Source organism: Peromyscus leucopus, chromosome 5 (assembly GCF_004664715.2).
Source record: "Peromyscus leucopus breed LL Stock chromosome 5, UCI_PerLeu_2.1, whole genome shotgun sequence".
NCBI classification, from domain to species: Eukaryota; Metazoa; Chordata; class Mammalia; order Rodentia; family Cricetidae; genus Peromyscus; species Peromyscus leucopus.
Window position 1 is genome coordinate 11,816,177 of NC_051067.1, and position 20,478 is coordinate 11,836,654.

The 20,478-nt window shown below is 45.2% G+C and overlaps 1 protein-coding gene across 1 annotated transcript in view; it reads right to left on the reverse strand.

Moving 5' to 3' along the window:
* Positions 1-7,705, reverse strand: part of Syk (spleen associated tyrosine kinase) — a 78,093-nt gene extending 70,388 nt beyond the window's left edge. The window contains exon 1 of the mRNA XM_028863795.2: positions 7,281-7,705. The gene's annotated coding sequence lies outside the window, so the exon portion shown is untranslated. The remainder of the gene's footprint in view (positions 1-7,280) is intronic.
* Positions 7,706-20,478: the final 12,773 nt, after the last annotated feature.

Sequence of the window (20,478 nt, forward strand, 5' to 3'; positions counted from 1 at the left end):
CAGGCTACCCAAGTATCCTCTCAGCATGAGGGAGGGCTCAGGTCTAACTTAGGGTCCAGTAGTCCTTTCACCCTGGGAATGCATATCTACACTGACACAGAGCCACCAGCTACAAGGCCCTTGCAATATGGGTAATGTAGTCCTGAATTGTTTAAGTTTAGTTGAAATGTACATGGCTACATGCTGCATGTTGAACGCCATTGACAGGGAAGCTAGAGGGAAGCCTTCTTGGACCATCTGGAAAGCATGCATGCCCACCCTGAGACTAACATGGTAGGGAAGAGAGGCCATGATTGACACTGTATAAATATACCTCAAGGGACAGTTTGTGAGTTCTGTGTACTTCTCCCTCCAGAAGTTTCTCTCATTAAGGCCAAAGTCGGAGGCTATAGATTTTCATTTTTATTAAAGGGGTAGTACATCTTGTCCCAAATATCTGCTCTGCTGTGTACAAAGCATATCTGATAGGGAGATAGGTCGGTCGGTTGGTCAGTAGGTAGGTAGGTAGGTAGGAAGATAGCTAGATAGCTAGATGGGTGGATGGATGGATGGGTAGATACACAGACACACAGACAGACAGATGAGTGTATAAGAGGGCTGAGATGGCTCAGTCAATAACCCACCTCCCAAAGCATGAGGACCAAGTTCAGTCTCAAAAATTCATGTAAAAATGCTGGACCTGGGGGCCCACACTTGTAACCCCAGTGCTGGGGAGGGAGACAGAGACAGGAGGATTCCTCAGTCTCACTTGCCAGCCAGTAGCGCCTACTTGTTGAGCTCCAGGGCAGTGATTATAAAACAGGACCGGAGTGGAGAGGTGGCTCAGTGGCTAAGAGCACTTGCTGCTCTTTCAGAGAGCAGCAAGATAACATCACGAGATAACATGAGCCTAAGTAACTAAAGATAATGGTGGAGTCAGGGTCCTGGATGCCTCTGTCAACTACGCTGCTCCAAGGGGCCCTAGGAAACCACCGTTCAGAGTTGGATGGCTGCTGATCAAAGCCACAGTCCCAGAGTTAGCATCAAAAGGTGTATGTGACAAGTCCTGGGGCTCTCTGTGGTCAGTACAGCAGTGCAGATAGACACATTTGGAGCCGAGCAAGTGACCGCATACACAGTCAGCATACGGCTTACACAACAGCAGCCTTCAGGTCACCCTCTGCTGCAGCCTGAGACACCCAGATGTTAAGCCACAGTCACCCAGAAACCATAGCTGGAGCTCTCAACCATAATAAAAGCAGCTTGTGTCCTCATGAGAAAAAAGCCAGTTCTCAGAAGCAGGCATAGAATCAATGGTGTGATCTCAAAATACCGGATGGACTAAGAATAATGTGAGAAAATAATCACGAAGATGGAAACCGTTCCAGCGGACTTGTGTAGAAGTGGGTGCAGGTGGATGTACACTTTCTCTCCCTGAGTTATTTTATACGTATTCATCTTTTGTGAGTGTGTCAGTCGGCTGAGAATAGACTGACATTCTCAAACACCTGAAAATTCCAAGACTGGCAGATTTTATGAATATAAACACTTGTGTACAGAATGAAACTGGTTGCGTCTCTACACACACACACACACACACACACACACACACACACACACATTTCTGGACCATCCAGTCTTCACAACTAACAATACACAACCCAGCACACTCACAAATTCCAATGCAGTTGAAACTCCTTAGCCCTCAAGAATGTGCTATTTATCCCGTAAACTGTTCTAAAACAGAGACCTCCCCCTATTCCTCTCCTATGGCTCCAGGTAGAATGGGGCAGGAGGCCACACCCCAGATCTCTCCACATCTCAAGATGGACCTGAGCATCAGGGGCGCAGACAACTTCCAGGTGGCAGTGCACAAACACCTTTGAAAATTGAGTCTGCATGACGTTGGGCAATTCTCAATCTCTGGAAGCTTTGGTCCTTATTTGTGGACAGAATTTGCCCAACTATTATGACAAATGTCATGCTTCAAAATTACTTTCCTTCCTGGTCCATTCACTACCCATCCTTCCAACAAAACCTTCCTTTGTTATAATTCCCCTAACTTGAAAAAGACACATTTCTGGCCATGTACGACTCTAAACTTAGAGAGTGACAGTGGCCGTTTCACCATGTCCTTCAGAAGGGTTCTGCTCGCTAAGCTTCACCCTTCTTATGTTTGCCGTATTGGTTCAAAGACAATTTTCAAGAGGTGATGTTCACAGCTCACGACAGTCACCCCAGCGTGGTTATAAGAACTGAGGGGAAGGCCAGGTCTGGGCTTTCCAGAGAGAGCACCATTCCTCTCTCTCAGATAATAGAGCATTGGTGATGGGTGAATACGCAATTTAGAATGTGGATGTCTGACTGCTGCTTTGGAGGTGAAAACAATCTCTCACATAGCATGATTCAAAATACATTCAAATGGAAGAAACCATAGAAATTCTATTGAAAATAAGAAAATAAATAACCACAGAGATTAAAAAGTTTATGGGAAATGTGCCCACCAATTATGACAACAGATTATGGTAATACCATGTATCTACTTACTGACCTGAATGGTTTTAAGATCTATACAAAGGCCTCCAAAATGCAGAACTGAGTGCAGTGGGTACCAAGAAATATATTTAGTCAACAAACTCCGTAAAGGCCTTCTTCTTTAACATATGTCCTGCCAGAGTGAAGAACCCCTGTCAGCCTGGAGCAAGACAGGAGATAGTTCCAGGGGGTTAAAAAGAAGAAGAAGAAAATGGAACTGAGAGATAACTTGGTGTATTTTTGACTATGTGGAAACTTGTGCAAAAGAGGTTTCAGTTTTATGTCATAAAGTTGAGAAGAAAATTCTATTAAGTTCCGTGCCAACTAAGAAAATGTCAAAATCAAGTTCTGCCCTAGGAAGAGCAGAGAGGGTAAAGGAAGACAGGGAATGCCAGGGCATTGCACAACGGACTCGCCCATCTTTTGTTGCTATAACAAAATACCTGAAGCTCAGTACTTGGTAGAAGTTTACTGAGCTCACAATTTTGGACTTGCAAGACAGGGTGATCCCATCTGTTTTGCTGCTGGTACAGCACTCTGAGCCACAGAATAACACAGCAGAAGGAACCTTGGCAGGGGTCATGAGTGAGGAAGAGAGCAAATGTAGAGATAGGAGCCAAAGGCGATCAGTAGCCAGGCTTGCTGTTCACTTGGGGTCCCTGAAGAAGTATGCAAATCTCCTCTGAGGACAATACCCCCATAGCCCACCCCCTGACCCTGGCTAGGACCCACTTTTTAAGGGTACAACTGCCTTTCAACGCCCACTCTGAGGACCCAAGCACACAGACCTTTGGGGACCCTAGGCAAACTATTCAAATCATAGAATACCCAAGGGGTCCTAGTGCCCGTAGCTGGCGAGGCTGCCAACCCTGATGGCTACACAGGAGCCCTGGGCAGGGAACACGGGGGAGGGGAGGACGGGGGGAGGACAGTGGAGATGCCATGGCCACGTGTGGACTCATGAATGGTAGTAGACAACATCAGTAAACAAATGCTGAAAACCGTCAAACCCAAATCACAGAATGATTATCATTGGAGTCTACCCACTCCTCATTCTCAGATACACTGTCTGAAATGGAATCACACAATAAACTAGTCAGTGTGCCTTGCAAGAGTAAATGAGCAGTTTCCAGAATGAAAAGCTTGATTCCTGGAAGCAGGACTATGGGGCAGAAAGACAGGACGCTACAGCTGAAGGAGGAAATTTTTCAGTTAAATTAAAATGAAGTAAAAAGACAGAATTAACCTGGGTCACATTAAGACATTTCCATGGCAACCCCACAGGAACTGTCAAGTGAATGACATATGAGGTTGATCTAGCTAGAGCAAAGGTCCATCAGTGTAGTTAAGCCTACAGACAAAGGCAGTTGTGAGTTCCGTGGTGGGTATTTCAATATCTTTATAGATGTGCTGAATCCACGTAAGTTCACCAGTACTGAAATTATGGATTTCCCTAACTGTCCTGAGTCCTTCCTCTCCATTCACAGCACCAGGTCTGCCACATGGGCGTCTGCTCTCCCTCTCCTAGCTGGCCTACTCCAGCAGGCTCAATCCTCCCCACACCTGTGTTGCCACCCAAGCCTGAAGGCTGTCCTAGGAGTGCGGGCACACCACAGCTTCCAGAGTCGGGACTCTGTATGGAGGAGCAAGGGGTTCCTTTGTTTTTCCCTCATGACAGCTGCTCTCTCCTCATCCCAACCAGCCACTACAATATTCCTAATGCCTGCACATCTTCTTCCCACCCTAAGTTCCCACAAAATGAAAGACAAAGAGGGGGCCACTTTGGATCTATTAAACTGATCACAACATAAATGAAATATGCTTTCTTTGCATAGCTTTGGTTTTAACCATATTTGATTATATTGATATTTAAATTCAGTCAATGAGTTTTAAAAGATATAAACAAAAAGTTACATAGTTCTATTTTTACTTTTTATTTTTGAGACAGGAAGGCTCTCATATAGTCAGGCTTGACTCAAACTGGGTAAATACCTGAGGATGTCCTTGGACTTTTGATCTCTACTTCCCAAGTGCTAGGATTATGAGTATGTGCTACCACATATGGTTGATTTGGTGTTGGGGACTTCTTCATGCTAGGCAAGTATTGACTGAATTGCACCCCTAGCTACTTCCTGCTCCCCAGTACACCATTTTCTTTCTTTTCTTTTTAAATAGTGTCTCCTTTAGTTTAGGCTAGTCTCAGTCTTAGTGTATAGCGAAGGATGACCTTGAACTCTTGATCCTCCTGCCTTTGACTTCCAAGTGTTACGATTACAGAAGTGTCCCCACACCTGCCTACATAATTGTTTCTTTTCTAAAGGTTTATTTCATTTTATGTGCAGGTGTATGTGTGAGTGTACATTTGTGCATAATCATGCAGTGCCTGTGGAAGCCAGAAGGGGGAGTTGGAGCCTCCAGGTAGTGGAGTTATCACATGGTTGTGATCCTCAGACTGGGTGCTGGGAAAAGAACCCCAGTCCTTTGCAAGAACAGTTAAGTTTTCTTAGCTGATGAACCCCCTCTCTTTCTCCCTGAATTGATTCTTAAAAGAGTAAAAAAAAAAAAAAACCAAAAAACTAAAACCAAAACAAAACAAAAAACCCTCAAAATGATCGAAGCCAACATTTTTGTCAAAGTTATAATCAAATGAAAAATAGCCCTGAAAATATATCAAAATTCATGAATCTTCATAAAATCCAGTCAGCCTAGCTATTATTTTAGCCTTTATGCAGCATTCCCATAGGAAAACCTCTTCTGCCTAGTGTTCAAATGCAAGGTTGAAGACTATGTTGATACCAAGCCAACTAAGGTAAGCAATCGAACTACATCTTCGTCAAGACTGTCTTCTGACATAAAGGCACCACCCAGTTGTCACAACACCAATCCAGGAACAGAGAAAACGGCTAAAGGCTGCAAACGAGGGTAGAAGAGGCCAGCTGGGGTAGTCGGAAACAGGTCCATACAGCGAAAGCTGAGAGGTTGCACATTGGCTTGGGCAAAGAGAACAGAAACAGTAACAAAGGCTCCACCGCCTTGGTGGGAACCGGAAGCTTGTCTTCCCAGGACTGCAGCTGTGAGGAATGACCACGCCCCTTCCTGGAGGGACTTTTGTTCTCTCCTGAAGTCACAGGAATGATGGGACTATGTCTCTTTGAAACTTTATTTCTAAAGGATGAAACCGCCTGCTGTTACTTGGATGTCATGGGATTTAACTAAAATGCATGGACATTTGGTGGGCCCTTGGTATTTCCCGCACCCCGACAATGGGGAACTGCCCACTCGCTAACTGGAAGGGGTGAGCTGTGCCGCAGTAAATGCACTTGACTTTCAAAAGCACACTATAGTTAAAGGAGTCAAAACAGACCCTGTCCTTGAGCCCCGGCTGTGAAAAACAGGGCTTGTTTTTCTTTTCTCGCTCTAAGTTTTAAGGAACCTCATTGAATGACACCACCTGGTCTAAACCGACACAAGCTATTTATAGTTGGTATCTATTCCCCTCGGAATACAGGCACTATGGAGCGTGAAGAGATGGTGGTGCCTGGGATAACAACACACTGCCCAACAGTGCCAGAGTGATCACAAGCAACAGGGTTCCTGTATACGAATACCCTTCTGAATTCTAAATGTAAACCTTAAATTTTGAAAACTCCTAAATCCCAAACACGCATTGAACCATGAGGGACAGTTTGCTGGGTAAGTTCTACTAAGAGTTCTTTGCCTAAAAATCAAAATCAAACCAGAGAGATCATACCTACATGTTGAATATTAAATATGGCCTTAAAAGGACCAAAGAACCATTTCATGCCAACCTAGCAATAAAATAATATTTTCTATCAATTTCATCTCTCGGGGATGAAATATATTCCCCATTCTTTATCCTAAGCTAAAACATAAAAAAATGTTTTAAAGACTTTTTAAAATTAATCTGGCATATTTGAATAAGCATTTCAAATACAGAATACAAATCAATTTTTGTTTTACTGAAAAATTTCCCTGAATATATTAAAACAAAATTATTGATTTGGATAGAACAAAATGACTTGGTGAAATAGTTTCAAGTGACAAAATTTATCACTTAAAACACCTGATATCTTGTATTTAAATATTTTTTACTCAAATATAAATATATCCACACAGTATTTGAACTGCCATCGCAGAGAGAGAAAACACATTATTGTGTTTAATGACATCTGATTTAAACTCTGTGTAAAAGACTGAGAGTTTGTCATGAATAAATCAAAAGCCTGATCCCAGTATTCCAGGAATGCCCCGCATCACTCGCATGGTGTATTTTTAACGTTAAAATTCAGGGGCGTCCACCCGTCCATCTCTTTTTATATCACATGCTAAAATGGAGAGAGAGAGAGAGAGAGAGAGAGAGAGAGAGAGAGAGAGAGAGAGAGAGAGAGAGAGAAGACGCCAAGGGGAAAAAAATACCCCCAATCGAGAATTTTGCTTAACTTTGAACACAATATTGGTCAGCCAGGAAAACCTAAAAAGTCGTTCCCAAGAAAACGGGAACCTGACCTTCCCAATTCTTTCTACTCCACAGACTTTCAGGGAAGTGAGTCTCTTTTCAATGGCTTTTAGGTGAGGTTAAGTTTTGAGAGCCTTAGTGACATATAGTCAAATGCACACCTTAATGCCTAAACAAACTTCAAGGCTTTGGAGAGAAGACTTCACAAAGGAAGTCCGCCAAATAGAGCGAGCCTCCTGGTTTGGGCAGGGGTTCAGAGTTTGGTGAGACTGATCTTTCCCTCACCTACCGCATTTCAGAGGCTCTGGGACTCTGCATCGCTTCGGGGGCGCGCACAGTGGCAGTACTGGGGTTCGCCGAACCGCCAGATGAGGTGCGCAGCCGAGGGGCGGAGCTCCCGGCTCGGCCCCGCTGCCGGCCGCGCTCCCTGAGCCCCGGGCGCGCGCTTGTGCTCGCCGGAGTCCGGTCCGGCGCGCGGGGGGCCAAGCGGGTCAGCGCTCTGCAGCCGCCGCTGGTGCGAAGCCGCGGTCCAGCCTGGAGTAGCCAAGGTCTGTCGCCTAGGGGAGGCCGAGGCCGCCGCCTACCTGGGCAGGTGGCCAAGTCCTCCAACCCCTTCTCCTCCTCCCACCTCGTGTTTCTCCGCAGCCTTCTCCTCCTGTTTGGTTATCACGGGTCCCCGGTTCTCCCCGCCGCCCGGCTCGCCGCTTCCTCCTCCGGGGAACTTCCTCATAGTGTCCGGGCAGCGCCCGCGCTTCTTCCGTGGCCCGGAACCTGAGCACCCCGCCCAGAATCCAGCATAGTTGGGCAGCTCCCGGAATGGATTCCGGGCTAGGAAGTACCCCAAGATCCAGGGTAGTAACACTCCGAACCCGAGCTAGAACGGGACAGCACGTTGAACCCAGCCTGAGACAATTAAGACCCCGAATCTGGACGGGACAGAACCCTAAACCGGGCAGTACCTTGAACTTAGTCAAGTAGCACCGGTACCTGAACCTGAGTCCCAGATCCCCAAGCCAAGCTCAACTGATTATCACCCTGAACCTGAGCTGAGTAGAGCAGCAGCGTGGTCAGCACCCCTGAACCTGGGTGGGGCAACATCACAAACTTACTGGAGCCAGGCAGCACCTCTATATAACTGGCCCTTAGTCCGCTGGCAGGACATACCCATTCTCCAGATCTGGAAGTCCCAGGGACCCAACCCCAAGCTCCCCCAGACCCCTTCTCCCTCCACCACAGCCCGACTTGTCAAGCCCAAGACTGAGACTGCTTACTATGCACTGTGTTTAAGGTCAATAGACCAAGATGCTTCTGCCACCACCATGGCTAGGCAACATGAGTGATCGGAAAGGTGGCCCCAGAGGCTTTTGCCTGAAAAAAAAAAGCTGTTTCTGAGGGTGTTACCTGTTGCCCACAGTCTGTTTCTTGAACCTGTCCTGCAGTTCTTGACCTGTTTTTGGTTTTGTTTTCTCTTAGTCTGTTACCGTTGTCAGAATCAAATCGGTCACTGTCAAACTCTAACCAATAATAAATAAATACTATGAGTATTTAGATATAGTCAATAGATAAATAAACACAATGAGATTCTAGATGCTGTTTGTGGTGAATTTTAAAGATCAGTGTCCTGTCAAAACACAGAAACAGGGATGGAGAGGTGGCTAAGAGGTAACATACTTGCCATGAAATCAGAATGACCTGAGTTTGATTCCCAGTACTGTAGTGGGTGGCCAGTCCAGCGGTGTTCTCTGGAGCTCTGCTAGGTCCATCTCCACTGTTCAGGGTCCTGGAACCGAGAGAGCATTCACCCATCCAGATCTTGGGTATTGCTCCTGGCTGCACCAATTTGATCCGGAGAGAATGTTGGGCTTCTAAGACATTTCCATTTGGAAGTTTGTCTTCTTGGCACAAAATGGTCTACTGGGCAAAGAACTGCCCTTGCCTTGACGGCTGACAGTACAAATGCAATGCTGTCCTTTCTGGACAAGCGGGACACAAGGAAAGCGACCACTGTACTCTGCCAAGACAGGGTAAGATGGTCTTTCAGAATTTCTGCTTCTGAAAATGGTCTGTCAGATACTCTAGGCCTGCAGCCAATTTGAATGCACCAACAATGCTGAGAAACATTAGGTGACTGTCCAGGCTACCAGCTGTGTTGGTCTACTCTCGCAAGATTCCCGAAAGTTGCTTGCATCCATCTACCATTCTCAGGTACCATTATGTTCCTTCTCAGGTCTTTGATGGGATTGAAGACTAGCAGTTATAGTTACAACTTAGTATATATAATATCTTAGATAGAACATATTAAGTAGTAGATTCAGGTTCTTTAGGATAGGACACCTTTTGGAATGATCTTTATAACATGTCATTTACCTATGCTCTATACTTCTCTGGATTTTAGTATGTGTTTCTTGCTTGATATTTTTTGCATTGGTTGTAGTTCCATCTTATCTAGGTCATTATCCCTCATTATTCCTGGACAATATTTGATAACCATTCCTTTGTATATAGTCTTGTATTAGTTTATAACCTTCTTATTTAGACAAAAAGGGGGAGATGTAGTGGGTAGCCATTCCAGCTTGAATCTGGAGGTTCCAACCCCCATTGAGACTCTGGCAACTGTCACACCTATGAGGTGGGGCCAGGGGAGGCACCTGGAGACCCGAGACCTGGATGGGCGAGTGCTCTTTCTGTTCCTGGACCCTAGACGGTGGAGGTTGACTGAGCAGAGCTCCAGAGAACACCGCTGGACTGCGATACACCTTCCCCAGACCCCACGACCCACCTATCCCTTAATTTGTAAGTTACTCACTAAATAAATCTTCCTTTTAACTACATGGAGTGGCCTTAATAATTTCACCAATACAGTATCCATGTGAAAACTGGGGTAGAGAGGCAGGTAAATAGTAAACACAATGGGAAGATGGTAAAAGATAGTACCTAAGACACATGGGAATAATGCCAAGGATTATCACAAAACTTTGTCAAAAGCAACCTTGTACAAAGGCCACAACAACCTTACACAGAAAACCTTTCTGCAAGAACATGGGTCCAGCTAGTTACCATGTTACTTTGAACTGACACTGCCCTTATTAGTGCTCTTTGCAAACAAGAGAAGATTGTTTGTACATAGCACTGGGGCCTGACACACTCATTGTGCCATTAAAAGCCACCCCCCCCATGACTATACTCCTAGTGTTCTGGTGTGCATATTCCCAGTTCAGCACTCTGAGACTACCAAACAAGTTCATTGTTTCTGTAAAATCTGTGTGACCTTTGTTTTGTTTTTTAGTTTAATTTTTAACTTGTTTTTAACTGATTAGTGTCCATGTATGTGCATGTGTTCTTATGTGCAAGTGTGTGCAGTATGCACAGGTGTGTGTAGATGTGTACATGTATGCACACAAAAACATGCTGAGGCCAGAGGCTGACACCAGATTAATTCCTCCATCCCTTTCCACCTGACTTCGTGAGACAGGGTTTTTCCCCGAACCTGGATCCAGTTCATCTGTTTGGTTACACTAGTTGTATTGTGTATCTTACTACACAGGCAGCAAGCCTATGTCTTCGCCCGTCTCTGCCTCCTACCTGCCCCCTCTCACCCTGGTTTTCACGTGGGTGCTGGGCATCACATTCAGGTCCGAGTGCTAGTATGGCAAGCACTTTACCCACTAACTCATCTCTCCATGCCCATTTGAGTCTTTCCATAGGACGCTGCTCTTTAAAACTCCCCATAAACAGCATCGAGAGTCTCTTGGCAGCCCTGATTATTTAAGCGCCTGTGTTAAAAGCTGTGCCCTAAGCCCAAGCAGAGTCATCCAGGCAACATATCAGGTTGTGATCACCACCGAAGAAAATGACGGGGTGCGGGCTGTTTACACTCACCGGGAGCCCCTCTGTTGTCACCCCCTAAAATGTTCCTGGGCTTCTGTTTCTATTCATTTTTTGCCTTTAAACATTTTAACCTGAGTGGAGGATTTTTATTGTTCTTCATCATTTATTATGGTTAATTATTTGTCAATCGTTAGACTTAATTTGGTTTCAGTGAAACAGCAAAATAGCCATTGTTCTCTTGGAGGAGGCTGCAGAGTCCATAGGGGTTTTCAAGGGTGTGGATTTTTAATGACGGTTCTCTAGGGAGAGATGGGCAAACATCTACTCACCCCAGATAGGGACTCAGTAACAGACCAAAATAGCCAAACCATCAAAGTTCAGTTTGGCGAACCAGTTGTTTATTGGGGTTACTTTTAGGAGTAGGGGTTAGGTGCTACTTACAGGAGCAGGAATGACTCAAAGGCAGCTGCGTGATGAGAGCCCAGCCCAGCCAGCGAGAACTCTGCAGTCTCTCTTCCAGGCAGCTTGTCTGGTCTGCAGGTGTCTCTCACACACAGTCCTTGTCACTTACATAACCTTGTGGGAGGGGAAGGGGCCTAGCGTTTCTGGTCAGTTTGAGGAACTTCCTGAGGCTTCTGAATTTACTTCCTGAGTCTTCGTGAGCTTCCCTTTAGGACATCCTGAGTGTTGATTAACTTCCCTCCAAGATGGAATGTTTTAACTCAAAGGAAACTTCTACACAGCAGTAAGAAAGTGGGACATGGGACTTGGATCAGTGTGTGCTGAATAAACGCAACTTTTTTCAACTGGCTGTGTCTCTCTAGAGTTTCACTGAGTGGAGACAAGGTGACATCATGGTCCTCCCTACCTCTGAGTCATCTTCAGTGTTAATTGCCACTGAAGTTAATCACACAAATACCTAGAAAAATGGAATTCTTACCAGTCAACATGTTCCCCAGTGTTTCTTCTCTTCACGTGTCGTGGTCTTCTGAAGACTGCCCCGTAGGCTTCCCCCTTACACACCGGCATCCTTGTTGTGACAGTATGCCAGCCCCGAAAGCCCTCTGTTAATCTCTGCACCTGGGACTTCCCAGCACAGCAACTTTCAAAAAATCTGTTTCTTGACTACAGGCTCTTTAATAAGACTTTAAAAATAGCATGTGCAGTATAGCTGTTTTCAATGCTAATTCTGACTCATGAAGTCTTTCCATATCTGGCTATTTTGTCTGTATTTCTGCTGTTTCTTGCTCATGGTGGCTCACTTCCTTGTGCTCTCAGTGACATTTGACTGTGAGCCACTCATCAGCCCTGAAAAATTATTTGTGGGAACTGCGTGAATCCAGGAAGAAGGCATTTTCATTCAACAAGAAAGTGCTTTTGTCTCTGACAGAAACCTGGGTTGTAACTAGTCCTTGAACATTTTTAAGATACATGTTCAGCAGGTGATAAGAATGTGGACTGTAAGTCTGAGTACAATTTCCTTTAATTTATGGGTACAGTGTCTCTGAGAGTGATTTATTCATTTATTTTTTCTTTTTTGAGGCAGGGTTTCTCTGTGTTTCCCTGGCTATCCTGGAACTCACTCTGTAGACCAGACTGGCCTCGAACTCACAGAGATCCACCTCTCTCTGCCTCTGAGTGCTGGGATTAAAGGTGTGCACCACCACCACCTTGAATTCTCTAGGCCTTATAATTCATGTTTTCCTCTTTCCAACTGTGGTGACAGATGTTAATTAGCTCGATTACGGTAATGACTTCAGAAGCACCACATTGCACATTGAAAATATACATCATTTTTGTCAATTAAACTTCAACAAGTCTGGAAAAATTTAAATAAAACTTCAGAGAGAAAATGTAATCTTTTAGGTGCTGGAGAGACAGTTCGAAGTTAAGAATGCTTTCTGCTCATGGCAGAGGACCAGGGTTCCAGTTTCCAGCACTCACATGATGGCTCACAACTGTCTTTAGTTCCAATTCCAGAGGCTTCTATGGGTACTGCATGCAGGCAAAATTCCCATACACATTTAAAAAGTCTAAAAATAATTTAACCTTCCCATAAAAGTAAAGTAATAAAAGTGTCTTGCACACTTAGTCTTACATTTTCTTCTAATCATTCTGTTTATACTTGGATCTTTCTTCCCTGAGATTTAATTTAATGTGGTATATGATATGATATGTAAAACTGATAGTCTTCAAAATGAAGAAAAATTAAAACTGTTTTTTACTCTCTCTCAGTCTTTCTGTCTTTCTGTCTGTCTGTCTCTCTCTCTCTCTCTCTCTCTCTCTCTCGTGTGTGTGTGTGTGTGTGTGTGTGTGTGTGTGTGTGTGTGTGTGTTCATGGGCATGTGTGCACATGGCACATATGTGGAGTCAGTTCTCTCCTTCCACCTTTATGGTTTAGGGGGATGTGTCTCAGGACTTTAGGCATGTGTGTGTGTGTGTGTGTGTGTGTGTGTGTGTGTGTGTTCATGGGCATGTGTGCACATGGCACATATGTGGAGTCAGTTCTCTCCTTCCACCTTTATGGTTTAGGGGGATGTGTCTCAGGACTTTAGGCATGTGGGGCAAGTGCCAGGTGCTTTTACACAATGATACCAGTTGCAATAAACAATCCTTCTGCCCTGAGCTGAAAGATGCCCAATTTCATACACAAACTCTAGGACTCACCACACACCAAGTCTATTCCTAGTCTTGTTCCATTGACCGACTAGAGCTTTTTTTTTTTTAATCAAAATACATGGTTTTTAAAATAGTTAACTTGTTGAAAGATAGCATCAAGAGACTGAGAGGAGAAACAAACCAGGAACAAGGCCCCAAAGACAGCAGATAGACAACACTGCTGTACAAAATCTACCAGGAGCTGGAGACGTGACAGTGAACGAGAACTCTGATATCAGAGGGTCATCTCACCAAGGAAGATGTAGAGATGGAGGAGAGGAGAATGGGAAGATGCTCCCATTACTTGTCTACACAGATTCAGAGTAACACAGTCATGAGCTTCCTTCCACTGCAGGGCTATCAGACTGTCGAAAATGAAGATGCTGATGCCACCAAAGGCTGGCCAGGGTCTGGAGCAACCAGAGCTCTGTCACTGCTGGTGAGAGCAAAATGGTGAGATCACTTTGGGGACAGATTTTATTTGCCTGTATGTAAGTTTTGAGGAGCCTCTAGAATCGCTCAAAAAATTACCTTTGATTTTGCTAGAATGCTGGAAGTAAACAAAAGTACAGAGAAAGTAGGAAGACACCCAAGGTGAGTACTGTAGTTTGTTCTCACAAGGTTGTGTTTGAATACTTGGTCTCCAGCCCGTGCCCTGTTTAGGAAGTTAGGATGTAGAACGTCACTGGATGAAGTAGGTTTGTGTGTGTGTGTGTGTGTGTGTGTGTGTGTGTGTGTGTGTGTGTGTGTGTGTGTGTTGTGTGTGTGTGTGTTGTGTGTGTGTGTGGTGTGTGTGTGTGTGTGTGTGTGTGTGTGTGTGTGTGTGTGTGTAGGGCACACTGGAGGATTTAGAGTAGGGACTGCATATTGTCTTCTCTCTGCTTCCTGGTCTATGGAGATGCGAGCCAGCTGCTTCCCACGCCTGTCACCACGGCCGCCATGGGGCCTTCCTCCTGTCACACCTCCCCTCACATCGGTCTGTATCTCCTCAAACTGTGAGCCAGAAGGAACCTCTCCTCCAGTCAGCTGCTCCTGTCAGGTTTGTGTTCACAGCCACGAGAAAAGTCGTAGAGACAATGAGCGCGGACTTCTCTCCCCGTGTAGACACGGACAACAGCCTCGCTTTAACTAGAATACCTTCCCTATCTGTCCCTATGTCCATATAAAATATGACAGCTGGACTTGACAGAATAAACATCTAAGGTGAGCTGACTTCACAGAAGTGACTATCATAAATAAGTGTTGTTGTTTTTAAATTGTCTCACTACACTTAGAAGTGGCTTTAACCCTTTTGCTAGGCAGTCTGCTTGGATTTTAGAGAGTTATTTTTCTTTGAGACTTAAGATCATTACCTCTCTCACACTGCTGGTCCCTGTCTCCCTGCCCCAGTGGTGCGTCTTGTATGAGTTTTAGATCACCAAGCTCACTTTTTTCAGGACAGTCCCTTGCCTATTTATTCTTAGCTCCGCAGTTAAAAGGACTCTGTCAACTTCAGGGTCTTCACAGGATTCTGTGAAGAGTTCCCAGGGAATAAGTAAGCACTTGGGGAAGAGGCTGGAGGGGAAGAGATAACATTCCCCCACAGCAGCTAGACTGTGAAGAGAGATGACACCCTCCTTTGCAGCTTGGATGTCTCCTTACTCACTGTGGTTATCTTTCCGGGCCAAGGACAGTCCGAAGGAGGAGGTGATATAGTGGGAGAGGAGAGGAGAGGAGGGAAGAGAGAAAGAAAAGAGGGAACCAAAGAGGGGAGAGCCAGGGCCCTGTAAAGCACCAGACTAGACCACTAGCTCGCTGGTCTGCTGGTTCTGGGGAGCCCACACTTCCTGATCAGGTACTTTCTGCTTCAGTAAACGTCCGTTGCCCCCTCTTCTGAGTCTTTACTTCCTTCGTTTCTGGGTGTCCACTTCTTTCTTTGTCCACCTCTAGGGAGGATCCCGACTCCTGGGCCGCCACCCCACAGCCCTGACACTCCTGCTACAGTATTCCCATTTCTGATTTCCTTCTTTGTTCCAACCAGTGGCCCCCACTACTGAACCTGAAGTTTCAGGTGGCCGTGTGCTGCCATCTGTGTGGGAATGAGTGACAGCGAGGGTGGGACTCACTGAGTCCCTTGTGCTGAGTTCGGAGTATTGAATGTGGCTTTGAAGCAATCTGAAAATAACCAGTTTCCGTCTCTGTCTAATTTCTCACAACTTGCTATTTTATTCTGTTTTCTGCCAACGTAACCAAATGCCTAAGGTTGGGAAATTTATTTTGTAAATGATTTAGTTGTTTGTTTGTTTTGAGATAACCTGACCTCAAATTCATTGTTCCCCTGCCTTAGCCCAAGTGCTGAGATAATAGGGGTGCACCACCCTGCCCCATGAACAGAATTGTATTTGCTCATATTTTTGGAGACTGGATTCCCACTGGTCCAGCCTTGGACAAGGGCCTCATGGAATCACAACTGTGGCAGTGTATACACAAGAGAGGCAGAGACAGGAGCCCAGGGAAAGGTCTGAAGCCAGGCTTGCCCTCTCCATGATATTCCACTCTCGTAAGAACTAACCTGAGTCCTAGGAGACCTATACTAATCCCCTCTGATGGCAGCTTTCCAATGACCTAACTACATCCACATCTACAAGGCTGCACCAACTCAATGCCATTGAGGACTGAGCTTCTGGCCCACAAACCTTTGAAACACATACAAATGACACCCAAGCCGGAGTGTAAGTGATTACTGGCACTCTCTCTTTACATACATCTGACCGGCCCCCATTTCACTGTCCTGCAGTCAGAAACGCTGAGGGCAGGGACAAGTCCCAACCTCTTAGCTGTTCTCACACTTTGAGTGAGATGAAAAGGTTGAGGGTGGGAAGCCTTCTGACCTCATCACGTCCTCATGTCCCTCTCATACTTCTGCTTTTCATGGGAACTGCTGACTTCAAGATACAATTCATTTAATGCTTCTCTCTTTTTAAAAATTTTCTCCATTCTCCCTTTTTCCCCATAGGGTGGATAACTAGAAAGGGGAGGGTGTTTTTAATGATATTCTGTGGCTATTTTGCTACTCTTATCCAGAATTTAATGTCATCTGTTTTTACTATAGGGTCTCATTGCATGTTTTACTTGCTTTCTCCCCCCTCTCTTTCCATCTCTCTCTCTCTCTCTCTCTCTCTCTTCTCTCTCTCTCTCTCTCTCTCTCTCTCGTGTGTGTGTGTGTGTGTGTGTGTGTGTGTGTGTGTGTGTGTGTGTGTGTGTATGCACGTGCGTGTGGTGCGTGAAGGCCAGCGTTCGACACTGAATGTCTTCTTCGACTGTTCTCCACCTTATTCTTGGTTCTGGTGATCTGAACTAACGTCCTTATGATTTGACTATGAGCATTTTACCTAGGAAGTTATTTCTCCAACCCTGACATAAGGACATTAAAATCAGATTTTATTGGTGTTGGTGACTATTATTTCTGGGGAATGGGAACATGGTTATTTATTTTATAAATCACACACATTATAAGATATTGTTAATCCCAGTGGGTGAGAATAAGACCTACCACAATTTTTGAGTCAAATTTGAAGCAAGCTTCATTAAATACTGGCCAGGATGATGGATACTGACCAGGTCCATACCTGGGATTCCCAGAGAATGGCCACAAATTAGTTAGTCAGGTGCTTATAAAGGCAAAACCCACAAGGCTATATACTTCTAGCCTTCATCCAATCAGGGGCAAGCATACATCCTGACATACTTCCTGCCTATGTACCTCTCTCCTATGTGTGATCAAGCACATCCTGTGCAGTTGGGGCAACCAACCTTGTTTATAAAAGTGAAAACATGGATTTTTAGCTTACATGAACAGCCCCTAGCATTCCAGGAAGTTATCTGTCTTTGGGCAAGTAGGACTTATAAGGTAGAAACATTTTTGTTTTATAGATCTCTTAAACACAGTAATTCAAATTTAAAACACAACTTTAGCCATCACAATATTGCAACATGTTTGTTTGGGGCCAGATAGATGACTCAATGGTAGCCAAGTCTGAGGACTGATTTTGACCCCTGGGTTCCACACTGTGAGAGGAGACCAACTTCCCAAAGTTGTCCTCTGACCTCTACACCCATGCATTACCATGCCAACCCTGCATTCGTGTGGACCTGTACACACACACACACACACACACACACACACACACACACACACACAAATAAATAAATAAATAAATAAATGTAATTTTAAAATCAAAATGGATGTTTCGAGGTACTAGGATTGGGAGTGATGTCTTCTAAAAGCACCCAAGAATAAACAAGACAGCAAGCAGTAATGAGTAGGCGCTCCTAGGCCTGGGCCAGCTCCACGATTTAGGTGCCGTGAGAAGATGGACCCATGGTCATGGTCCACAATCACAGTTAAATGTCTGTAAAATGTTACTTTCTCTTCTGCCAGCTTGTCCTGTTTGCATTTGCTGTGTCTTGTCCTTCCAAGTGCAGACAAGTCACTAGCATGAGCTGTATGGCTCGTCTTTGCACGGCATTGTCTAGTCCCTGTTTCCACAGAAACAGGACAGCAGTTAATTGCACTCAGAATCTCCACAATTACAGTGTGTGTTTTGTGGCTGCAGTGTGCTTGGACTCTTGTTCTCTCCGGAACAATGGATATGCTCTACAACACCAGCTCTACATTTCATTTGTTTTGTGAGCCAATGAGTTTACTGGGCTTATTCATGGGATCATGCACGAGGGGTTACCTACAGGAGCATGGGTGAGAGGTAACTCACAGGAGCTAATTTAGTGTGTGGTCTGAATGAAAATGCCCCCCACAGACTCATAGGGAGTGGTGTTACTGGAGGTGTGGCCTTGGAGTCGGGGTGGCCTTGTTGGAGGAAGTGTGTCAGTGTGGATGGGCTTTGAGGTTTTAGAAGCTCAGGCCAGGCCCAGTGTCACTCTCTATACCTGCTGCCTGCTGATCCAGATGCAGAACTCTTAAATACTTCTCCAGCATCATGTCTGCCTGTGTGCCGCCATGCTTCCCACCATGACGATAATGGACTAAACTTCTGAACTGTAAACCAGCCCCAATTAAATATTTTCTTTTATAAGAGAGACCATGGTCATGGTGTCTCTTCACAGCAATAGAACCCTAACTAACACAGTGGATACGGGATGATAACCTATGGGAGTATGGATAAGGAATTACAGAGACATGGGTTAGAGGTAACCCACAAGGGCATGGGTGAGGGGTCACAAGGGTGTGGGTGAGGGGTCACAGGGGCATGAGTAAGGGGTCACAGGGGCATGGGTGAGGGGTCACAGGGGCGTGGGTAAGGGGTCACAGGGGCGTGGACTTCCCTCTCTGGCCACTGAAAGCTATGATGAACACCACCTCACATCTTGTTTGTGCGCTGAGTTCAAGGACGACCCCTGACAGTAGTAAGTGTCAGCTGAGCTCAGTTCCTCCTTCTAGGGCTCAGTTCCCCTTTTCCCAGCACAGCAGTCAGAGCGCTTCCCTTTTTCATCTGTGTAGAGCCTCTAGCAGATTTTGCTCTGAAGAGACATTAGGCAGTGTTTATGAGAGCTCCAACCACTTATTTAATTCTTTTACCCGGATAACCTGGTTCTCCCTGGTCCCGTCTGTGAAGTGGGAAATACTACCATATCTGTTTCACAGGGGTGGAACTAGAGAGAAGAGGTTCTGTGTCCCGAGTCACACAGACAGGAAGTTATGAAATCAGGATTTGAACCCAGGTCTCCAGGTTTCCAGAGCCCTTAACTTCAGGGTGCTCTGGTGACCTGAGAGTGAGGACACATGGCACCGAGGTCCTGTGACAAGGTTTCAGGCACATGCACACATATTGCAGAGTAACAACGGACCAGCAAAACACACAGTAAGATTGCCACTGTCATTTCAGAACAGTCAGAAGAGAAAAGAAAAAACTACAGCCAGGACCCTGTGACCACACTTGCTGATGCTACGCACTTAGAGTCTGCTGTTGCTGGGGACCTGGGCAACTGGGAAACGCACCCTGGTTCAGAGGATGCCAGGCAGCCGGATTGTAACCTTTTTGGGCCCAAATGCAGGAACCAGAAATGATCCTTGAGGCCCAGGATGGGGAGAGGGTGGTATGAGAATAACTATGAGAAGAAAGATGATTCAGGGACATTAGAGAAATTCAGAATCAAAATTATTTTCATGCTATTATTTCATCTCCATGGCTGTTTCCGCGGAGCTACGCAGAAACTGTGCCAGGGAACCAGTTTTCTGATGCACCCCTCAACCCTGGAGGTGCCGTCTGAAAAGGCTGTCTCTGCAGTGGGGTACTCATGTTGCTGACAGGGCTGTTATTCTTGAATGCCATCTACAGCATTATTGCGGGGTGTTTCCTGGTCACCTAGCTACTGAGCCAAGTTACAGTGGTATCAGACATCTTCACAATCTACTAGCTAACTTTTCTAGATAAACCCATATAAACCAACCTTTTCATTTCATTTATTTATTTAGATTCTGAGTCTCACTATGTATCCCAGGCTGGCCTGGAACTCACAGCCATCTGCCTGCCTCTGACTCACAAGTGCTGGGATTAAAGATGGCTGCTGCCACACCTTGGGTTTTGTTTTTCTTTTCATTTTTTTTTTAATCTTTAGTTTAAAAAAAAAAAAGCATTTCAAGTGCAGCTGATCTTCAGTATGATCCTGGCTCATTTCTTTATCTTAATGCAGAAGAATCAGAAGTTCAAGCTCATGCTCAATTAGAAAGAGTTTGAGGCCAGATCTGGGACTGAGACTCTATAGATGATAGATAGATAGATAGATAGATAGATAGATAGATAGATAGATAGATGATAGGAGAGAGAGAGAGAGAGAGAGAGAGAGAGAGAGAGAGAGAGAGAGAGAAGGTTGAAGGTAATGCTGTCCACTGTTTTATGACTTTCTCCCATTTCTTGTTAAAAACAGCAGCTAGCGATGGACAGAAGGCTGCAAGGGCAGAGCGAACCATCGGATGCCATAAGCTTTAAGTTACTCTTAGGGAC